Below are 11,276 nucleotides of genomic sequence, written 5' to 3' on the forward strand. Positions count from 1 at the left end.
CTCCATTCTTTGAAAATAGCATTAAATAGAAAACTAAAGAAAACGAACAATATTTTATTTCCGATTTATATCTGATATAATTCACCAACATTACGACTAAGTTTTTTTTCACCGTAATTGTTTACTTATCTCTCTCATCATACGGCAGATTGTCAATGTTTTATTATGTTAGAAGGCAATCATCCTATTGTCTATTACCATTTTCCTACTAAAAATATTTTTATAAAATTCTTTTTAATTCAAATTTAAATTACTAAAATTAATTTCTGTTCTAAAATTAGTTTTTCTTCTTTTTCGTTATATGACTGATTTTGGAGAACCTAAGCCTATTGATCTCCCATTATTGCTGATTCTAGGAATTTTCTTCTGAGTTCCTGATGCCAATGATTATGGTGTAATCCATTTATAGTTTACTCTTTTTCTATTTACTAGTTCATTTCTTGCATAAATCCTATTCTTTGATCTGTATTCCGGCATTGTTATAATATGACTAACCAATTTTAATATCTGTGTTTTCATAATATCTCCATTCCATAAATTTATATTTTAATATTATTATTCAAAATCATGACTGAAACAAATTATTCAACTTGAAAATGATTTTATAAATAATAAAATTACAAAATATTTATTTCATAAGTATTAATAACTATATATAGTACAATAACTAATTCTATATTCATTACTTAGCCATATACAGTGGACGTCCAATATAACGAATTTTATGTTGTACCCCTTGTTCGTTATATCGAAAAATTCGTAATATCGAATGTTATACATTTACCTACCAATATGGTTATTTTTAGGAGATTTCATATATTTGAGTTCATAAATTAACTTATAAACACGTACGAGTATATATTTATTTAAAAGTATTTTTTATTCGGTTGTTACAAAAATTATTTATAAGAAAGGACGCATTCAATCATAGTGTAGAGTAAAAAAAATCATTAATTTTTGTTTGTTTTTTACTACACTCAAGACTTTTCTGAACAGCTTTTTCTTGTAGTTCTCTTAGTACAGCTAATTTTGAAGTTTCATTATTGTTAATCGCCCACTTTATGCATTTTTCGAAATGATTTTTGGCATCTTTATGTTTAATAATTTCTAAATTATTTTCTTCTATATTTTCGTCATCAGATCCATTATCCTCGTCCGAGACATCGATGGTATTATCAGCATTATTCCATTTATTAACTTCGTATGTACTAATGTCACACTAACAATAAATAGTTAGATAGTATTGGATAGTATTTCGTATATGATAAATGGAATTTGTGAACAACAGATCAGTGGCGCCTGCATATATGCATTTTGCCATATATAGGCTTTTTTCTCAGAAAAAAAAAAACGGACAATTACATGCATATTCTAAGCTGAATAATGCTAGTTTTATAGTAAAATTATATTCAAAAGCATAATTTGTATAAAACAAAAACGAATAAGAAACAAAAAATTTTTTGTTCGTAATATGGAGCAGAATTTTTTTTTTCGTTCGTTATATAGAACAATCAATGTAAATATTTTGGGTGTTCGTTATATCGAAAATTCGTAATATCGAGCGTTCGTTATACTGGACGACCACTGTATTTCTTAATGGCGATATTCATTTATAAATCTGATTTAAATACAGTTGAAACTGCTTGGAATGTTAACGAAGCGTAATACTTAATTACACAAATAATTGTATTAATATTAATTTATTCATGAATAAACATAAACTTAAATAATATGTTTATTTATATATGTATATATACATATATATGTATTTATTTATATATAGTATTATTATTACAAGCGTTAATGCACTTCAACGATGCAAACAACCGTAAAAGTCAATTCTCAAGCACGTGATAACCTTAACCCGTTTACCTTGATTAGATATAAATACAAAGTACATATATAGATACATCTATTTACATATGAAGAGTGCAAATACTAACGAATAAAAACAACATAGGTAGAAAAAAGAAAACAATTAAACACGTAGTAACAAATTACCCACAAAAACGTTTGAAGCATAATTTAAATAATTTACTAAATGCTAAAAAAGTAATTACAGTACTAAATTCAGTGCATTTCCATACTGCATTTAAAAAAGGGTTGTATAGGTAAAGAGATATAAATTTACATTAATCTCTGAAACAAGCTTGAAAAAAGTATTAATTTTATTCTCTTACCTACTTACTTAGTTGGCCGTTGCCGACGTGAGTCATTCTTGACCGCGTGCACTAACCAGTTGATAGTACCAAGCGGCCACATATTTTTTTATTCTCTACATTATATAAATCCTACTTAACAACTGTTGAATATACTCCATCGATTTATCATCATAGGTCAATAACCATTCCTATAGCTGCAAGCCCATGCTTTCAGTGTATTGGCGACATATCGTTCACTGCTGAATCTTACATTCAACATCTCAAGTAAGCACAGCGAATTCTCACATCTATCTTGTGATTATATCGACTCCATCACAGGTATACCGTGCTCTTGTGCTCATAGAAGCTGACGAGGAAGAGTTTTTTTAGTTTCTGCAAATCTGGCGTACTACCACTTTAAATACCTTGTGACAATGCTTTAGACACTTTTCAACCTCTTCTCTAGGGAAAAAAAATAAAAATATTATTATTAATTTTATTATTGTTATTATTATTATATAGGCATATCAAAACAAATTGTATCGAGGTCATTGCGTTAAAATTAAAGAATTTACGTCACCCCTATAAAACCAACGGGTCCCCAAAACAGACTTTAATTTAAATTTTATAATTTTAACTAAATTGAGTTATAAGTTATAGTTTACAATTTAATATGATTCTTAACAGTTGAAAGCTACCAAGAGTTAGCCTCTTTTTTGGATAGAATCAGGTATATCGTTTGTTTACTCATTCGTTTACTTAATACCATCATCCCTTTTTTATAAGATCATTTTCTCAAATAATTTTAATTAAATATTAATTAATATTTAACCACTGGGAACACCTAAACAATCTGGGCATATCATTGACATCATACAAACTGACACTGAGTTCTTCCTGTGCCGAATTTTTTAACAAAAGATGGGAAGACTCAACAATATACAGGCATTTGTATGCAATTTGGTCACGCTCCAAAAGAAGTCTTATAATAGGTTTACTTACAGGTCATTGTAGTTTAGGTAACCATGGTAGGAGACTAAATCTCCCTTTCAATTATACCTGTCACAGTTGTGAAGAAAACGATGAAAGTGCCTTCCATCTGCTTTATTTCTATCCAGCAAATGCGCAGCGCCGCCTTATCACTTTAGGGTAAGTGATACTTTCTTTTTTGATAATCTTGACGAAGTGCAAGACGGCGCTCTTAATAGCATTATAAGCTTCGCCAAAGGTTCTAAATGGTTCTAACCCTTGAGTTTTTAATTATACGGCAATACAATGAACCTATTGGCCTAAATGGATCCCTTGTGATCGCTGGTATAACCTAACCTAACCTGAACTAATTAATATTTAAAATGATTCGACGATGAGCCTGAAGATATGAGGGCAATATCGCGTTACCAATGTCTAACTAAGAAGAGTTTTCATTTTTTTGTGTGAAATATTCGGCTAGCCTATTTTTAGCAAGTAGCGGATTTGTTATATTCGTTAATTTTTTTTTTAATTTTACTGTTGTTTCTTATAGAATAAAAAGGCAAAGGAGAGAACGGGAATATCTATTTTAGGTACTCTATATATTATATTACATCTTCTAATATGTATTCTATTATATCTTCTAATACATATTCCATTATATATTCTAATATGAATTCTGCTATATATTTTATATTTAAAATCATATTTAATTATATATATGAATTCTAAAAAAACTAATCCAGACTATAGAAATACTCATATATCTATATTAATTCTCAATCTTAATAATATATCAATATAAATTTTCTTATATCAAAAGTCATGCAAATCTTAATAACTAAATACTTCAAGTACTTTTTTAAAGTATTCATGTTGGATTATAAAAATAATGTACTTCTAATTTATATTCCACTTGAATAATATAAAGTAAAACGATAATAATGAGCCTCACACTGATGAGTTTAAGTAATAAAATCTCGTTAACAATTCTAAGACCAACCAAGAAGAGCATGAAAAGTCACTACTGCCTTTGCCACTTCCTCTCCATTTGATTAACTTTTAACCTCTAATTTGCTTGTTAGCATTTGTAGAAATTTATTATTTCTAATAACTTTAAACTTCAAAGTCATAAATATTGCATAAATTATTCTGTTTTCAGTTAAAACTTTCAGAACTGTGGACTTAAGCTTCCACCCACCCAAAATAATTCTCCTCTATGAAATAGGCGCTTTTCATCGCATCGCCGTTGGTGGTATAATTTACTATTAGCACAAAATTAGCCAACTGTTCAGTTAAGTTAATTTCTCTGAAGTTTCGTAATTTGAAATTTTAATGCGAAAACATAATTTTTGAATATATACAAAATAAATGAGATATTTATAAAATTATGCTCATTTATATAAAATACAAAATGTACTTTGATTAAAGCAATAATTTTGAATATAATTGCGCTATTTAGTGGGAGTAATTCTGCACTTAAGTGAAGGAAGAAATACATTTTTAAAGATAGTCAAATATATCTGCTTATCTTTTTTATACAAGTAGAATATAAACTCGAAAATACAGTAAATTCTATACCACATCAGCTCTATTTTCAAGCTCTATATCTTTTTATTTCAAATTATACTGAATATATACTGTAATACTGTAGCTTTCATCATGAAGTTCTTAATGAGGACATATTTCCATTTATTTTTATTAAAGTGCCCGTACAAATATTTTATCTGTCATTAGTCGTTATTTTATTAGGATTAATCTATGTTTCTAAATTCTATCTATATGGATAGATCAACGCACCTAATTGAATCTTCAACTAATTCATTTTCTGGTTTCAGTAATCAGGACATTATGTTTTGAAACATCTTAGCGATTATTGATATTTATTTATTGATTTTGGTTTAATCTTTAATACCTTTTTTTCTTGTTCCAATAATCACGGCATAGATCAAAATTTTTACAGCAGTCTATTTGATGTTTAAAATGTCATCAACGGTGCTAGTTTTTATTAACCTATTTAATTTTCTGCTGTCAATAATCACGAAATCGAGTACGAATTCTTTCTTAATACTTTCAATTCATCTTCTTATGGATCCAATATTCGTGTACTATCTCCATATATAAATATTTGTTTTTCTCTTAATTGCGATGAAGTTAAAATTTGATTGGTCTATTGACAGGTCTATCGATATCTTTCTAAACTTTTTCGGATACAAATATATCAAAATAGATCAGATCAACTACAACTATTGCTGCAAGTTCTGATTCAGGTTTAAATGTAATACATATTTGGAGCATATGTATTCACTAAACACTTTAAAAGTATCTAACCTATATTGTGTAGACCTCGACCATCGTTGGCGATTGATTTTAGTGGAGAAAGAGTATTGTCTTTTTCCCAAACAAATTATGGGCACACACCTGTATATGAATTTTTAAGTTGTAATACCAACCTATGCGGTTAATAAAAAAAATATTTATTCTATCTATAATAAGGATAACCGCCAGCCTCATTAGTTTGTAGCGAAATCTCTCAACTTTACAGGATCTCGGCATTTAAAAAAAAAGATTGCTAATGCTTCTTTTCCTCTCCTTCCCTAAAACTTTGACCTTTCAACGTTCTAATTGAAAATAATGGTTCGATAACACTGCAGCTACGTATAGATCACTTCTACTACAAATTAATAAGTAGTAATAGCAAGTAAAGAAGATCTAAATCTGTATAATCTGCTACTTCAAAATTTTGAAAAATGTTTTCCTTATGGACCTGTGGCATGATTGGACCATACTTTTTGATACTAGAAAAAGTCATGGACAACGATATTTTTGTCTTTGTGCAGTTGAACCGATTTGAAACTCCACAAGTGTTCTATGTATATATTAACTTAAACCTTAGAATGAATGATTGAACTTTTCATATCGTGTGACTTAACTCAGACAGGATATTTATTGTAAATGTATATGAAGTCTATGTGAAGTTAAACGATTTAGGCTTTGAAACAAACAATGAGTGCCCAATTCGTGAGATATAGTCTTCAATATTTGGAGTTTCTAAGAAGTTTCCATGACAACTATAATTCAACGAAACTATTGTTAACACTTATGCTATATAATTATAAATTAAATAATAATATATATGCGATCCATTTTCTTAAATTTGGTTTGTTTTTTTTTCAATCTGAATTCTACTTCTAAGAGAATAACTTATATATATGTATTAAGTACTATTTTATTTGAATGTTTTGTTACCATTTTTTCGCAGTTCATACTATTTGTAAAACATACGATTTTTGACTGTTCAAATATTTTAAGAAACCTCTGAACACGTCTTTCGTTTGTTTTTTTTCGAATTATGTTCAATCAGATATATGTTCAAATCAGACTCTACTAAGTTTTGAAAAAAAATTGGAGAAATCAACAAAGATATAGACGTAATCACCTTTCAAGCGCTCTATCATCCATGTCATCAAAAATTAGTAAAGCAAAGATCCCCCATTCACCTTTAGTAGGTACATAGCACTTGCACGGTTCGTAACACCAAAATATATAGTACCTGTAATACTGACAGCTGTCGGTAAATTTTGCACTTTAAACATCTTTTGTTAGAATTAAGCAGTATTTTCTAGTACAATTTCACACTTTTGATATCTGTGGATATATGTCGTCAGATTTAAGCGGTATTTTATAGTACAATCTAGCCTTTTTCGCTTATAACTTGAGGGATTCATTTGGTTTCTTCCGGATGACGTACTATGCTCATCCGTTGACGACATCCATTAAGTATCTCTCAGTTTCAGTTTGGACAATAGCGTTGTATAACTTACCTCTAGTATCTAGTAAGCAAATTGAGGTATATGCAAAAGAATCTTATATTGATTGTATACGCTAAATTTGTTACAATTCTATATCCCTACCATCAAAATAATTGATATCATTCTAATCCTAAAATAAACATTTTGAGTGATAACTTTAAAATGATGTATATATGTTTAAATACTATTACAAATTTGGGTAAATAAAATTAAAATATTATAATTATTATAAAAAACTATTTGAATATTTAATATAAAAACAAATTTATATAATTTAATCAAATTTAATATGAAAATAAATTTAAAAAGCTTTCCTTGTTTTTTGCAAAAAAACTTAAATTTTATCGCATCAATCAATTAAAAGCCCCAAAAATGCTGTTGTGACAAAATTTATAATTATTTTATATAAATTTATAAATTGCAATTTTTAGGTTTAATTAAGCGATAACTCCGTCAACAAATCGAAATTTATTCAAATATTTTCACTAAATATTTCAGACAATTTAATTAGTTTATCTAAACAAGGCAGTTTTTCAGTTTGATTATTTCATATTGTTGAAATAATTTTCAATTAGAATTTTTGTGGGAGAGAAGGGAAAGTGAGGCTTCAAATTTTTTCGCTATTAAATTCAGCAAAATAATTGAAGTGACGAAATATTTTATTTAATAGCGAAAATATATCAGAATTCTGAGAACTACCTGTATTTAAAATTCAACAAAACTGTGAAGTGCAAACAATGCCCAATTGACGAACTGATTGAACTTTCCTGTCAAATGACAGACGCACTTCTGATGCTGATTCCGATGCCCATGCCAATACAGTGAAATCAATTGTATCTAAGCTTTATTGTTGTCTCGATTTTAATTATCAATTTTCCTATAGACCAATAAACTAATTAACAGATCGATTCAAATGGATTTCTGATATTGTTTCCGAACTATTTTGCGACTGTTTTGCTGTTTCTAGGTATATAATTAAATATTTTTGCCAAAAAAAAAAAAACAATGAATAAATAAAATGGATAGTAGGATTTAAAATTAGTTATTAATTAAAATGTCATATATTTAAATTAACAATAGACAGTATTTTATAGAAATTCCAAGATATTTGAATGTTGACGACATATAATTCATATTATTTATTTGTCTATCTAAAATATGTAATAAAAAAACTGGTCAAAATTTGTTTAAATTAATTTGAAATTATTTGTTTACTTCATTAAACTAATTTGTTTGATGTAAAAACCTTTTCACAAATAACTTTTGAAATACAAATAACTCAGAAGAATAAAGAAGAGAATTCACAGATAGAAAGCCATTTGCACAAAATATATAGAAACTTTGAAATAGAAAGAAGGGGCGAAGAATATACTGCACTACAATTATTGCACTAGTAAAGAGGAAAATGCGATTACATCTCCTGTTTCTGCAGGTGTGTATATATATAGAATTATATACATATATATATACCATTCTATATATATTCTATTCTATACATATTCTATTCTATACATATTCTATTCTATATATATTCTATTCTATATATTCTATTCTATATATTCTATTCTATATATATTCTATTCTATATATATTCTATTCTATATTTATCCCATTCTATATCTATTCTAGTTTAAATATATTATGTTCTATATATAAAATATATTCTATATATACTCTATTCTATATATTATTCTATATTATTAAATATATTATGTTTTATATATATTCTATTCTATATATATTCCATTACATATATATTCTATTCTGTGTATATTCTATTCTATATATATTCCATTCTATATGTATTTTAGTTTAAATATATTATGTTTTATATATATTACATTTTATATATATCCCATTCTATATATATTCTATTCTATGTATATTCTATTCTATATATATTTCATTCTATATGTATTCTAGTTTAAATATATTATGTTCTATATATATTTTATTTTATATATATTCTACTCTATATATTTTTCAATATATTCTATATATTACTACAATATATATATAAAACATAATATTATATTATATATGTATATATGCATAATACTATCCACATATATTTATATATATATCTATAAATGTTGAACTCACAAAACAACTAGAATCTTAATCCTTAAGAAATTAAAAATCTATTGATTTTACAACCCAAAATTAAAATTGTACAATGGACCACCGAACGTCAAAAACAAAGTCATATATTGGCCAATGGCTTACTACTCTTGCCACTAGTAAGACTGGTAAGTCTTATCCAATCTTATCACCATAAAACTTTATGGGTCAATGTTATACCTCAAGTAATCTTCTATGCATATGCGCTGGTATGAAGACATGTCAACTAACTGAGATTAATATGCCCCATACATAAAAGAGATGTCACAACATACTACAATACAAACTAACGTTACTAAATGTCTCATATAGAATACTTTTCTCCATCCTCTAGAGAAGTGGAAAACTTCATGTACAAAAACTGAACCAAGCCTTATTCGTTTTATCGCAGATAAGCCACTAACTGACAGATCTTTATCTTTATTCAGGCTATAAATAAATAGCTTAAATGCAATATTCCACTATATTACATATTTATAAACCTTAATATATACAAAAAAGTAAAAAGTCTTTATTTTATAAAAATAAAATAATGAATAATTTATAGTTTATATCGAAGACTGTCTTGATAAAAGCAATGATTCGTAAAAGTCTCGTCTAACTCGTATTACATTTAAAATTTCTTACTACTTTACGAGCAATTATTCATATTGACTTTTAATTAATAAAAAAAATTTAGTTATTGTAATCATTAATCTGACTTTTAAGAAAGGTCTCAACCTTTGTTGTTTCAGTTTCTTAAGCTTCCTTAGTCTATAAGTGACTTACCTCAAGTTAAAACAAAAGCAATATAATTATTGATTGACTCAAATATTAGCTATTTATGACACTGCTTTCACTGATGTACTATTGTATCCTAACAGCTATTTAAAAAATACTTATAATTCTTGCAAAACTTTTAACTTCCTTAGCTTTTCACTTTAACTAATATTATATAGTATAACGACAACTAAAAAAACACAAATAACTCAATAAAGCATTTTGAATGAAGGTAACATATGATGTCTTATTCCCAGAACGCGATCAATGATTATTTTCAAAGTTTCTACTCAGGGTGTTAACTATCTTTTATACTGAGGACTCCAAAATCTCCACTGGTATTAAAATTTGGTGATACTAAACGTTGAAACCAAATCTTCATTTTCCATTTGATGTATGATGATATTCTAATTGGAAGAAATGTATGCCATATAGTTGACTTACTGGATTTGCGGAAAAAAATAGCACGAGAATTATATCAATATTGGCAATGACACTCAAATTACATTTAAAATTCTTGTTAACTCCTCAAGATCTTCAAAGTTGATCTGTTCTTCTTTTTATTTGCTCAATAAAAGTTGGTATCTGAAGCACTTTTATATTATTTATTTAAGTAATAGGCCATTAAAGCACCCCGACCTAAAAGATCTATTGTGCGCCTAAAGGCATGACAGAGTCGACAGGAGTCATTTTCTACCACACCTATGATCTGAAGCACTTTTACTGAATACTGTCTATGACCACTTGAATGATCCGCTGTAATAAGAGCTCCCTTGAATTCTGAAAAGAAGTTATTCAGAAAATTTTATAGAAGTGTACTTTCAAGCCCAGCATATCTTACTGAAGGAATATATATTGCATTTGATTTGGCAGAGTGCAGTGAATGTAAGATAAATTAATCAATGTTACAAAATTTAATAAACATCTAATATAGGTTCGTGGTCAGTGCAGTGCCATAGTTGATAGATTGGCTGGTAACATGGTCCATGAAGGTTCCGCTAGGATATCTATAGAGCTACCATCAATTTTTGGAATATATGATTTTATGAACTCTGTTCACAAAAGAAGGTGGACAAAAAACTTACACAATAAGCTTTGTGAAAGAACGTGACAGTGAACTGGCTAAAACTTTATAAAAATGTTAAAAATATTGAAATAAAATTTACTTTAATGTCCTGTTTTACTTTAATGTCAATTCGCAACTTTCTGGAGTAAAAGCCAGATGCCTTTTTCGGTTGAATAGTCGAAATAGTTTTACGTTTATAACATATTCCACATTAACTTAATATAAACTTACTGTTGATATTCTTTTTTTTTCCTAAAGAAACAACTATATGGCATACAAGTATTCTTTTTCCTAATATCAAGAACTGCGTCGTTGTAATTTTAAACCTATGGCACAAATATTAGAAAGAAGCATAGGAAATCATTAAAAAATATCTGAATCCAAAACATATATATATTTGATTACCCA

This window comes from Teleopsis dalmanni, chromosome 1, assembly GCF_002237135.1.
Source record: "Teleopsis dalmanni isolate 2A chromosome 1, ASM223713v2, whole genome shotgun sequence".
Taxonomy (NCBI): Eukaryota; Metazoa; Arthropoda; class Insecta; order Diptera; family Diopsidae; genus Teleopsis; species Teleopsis dalmanni.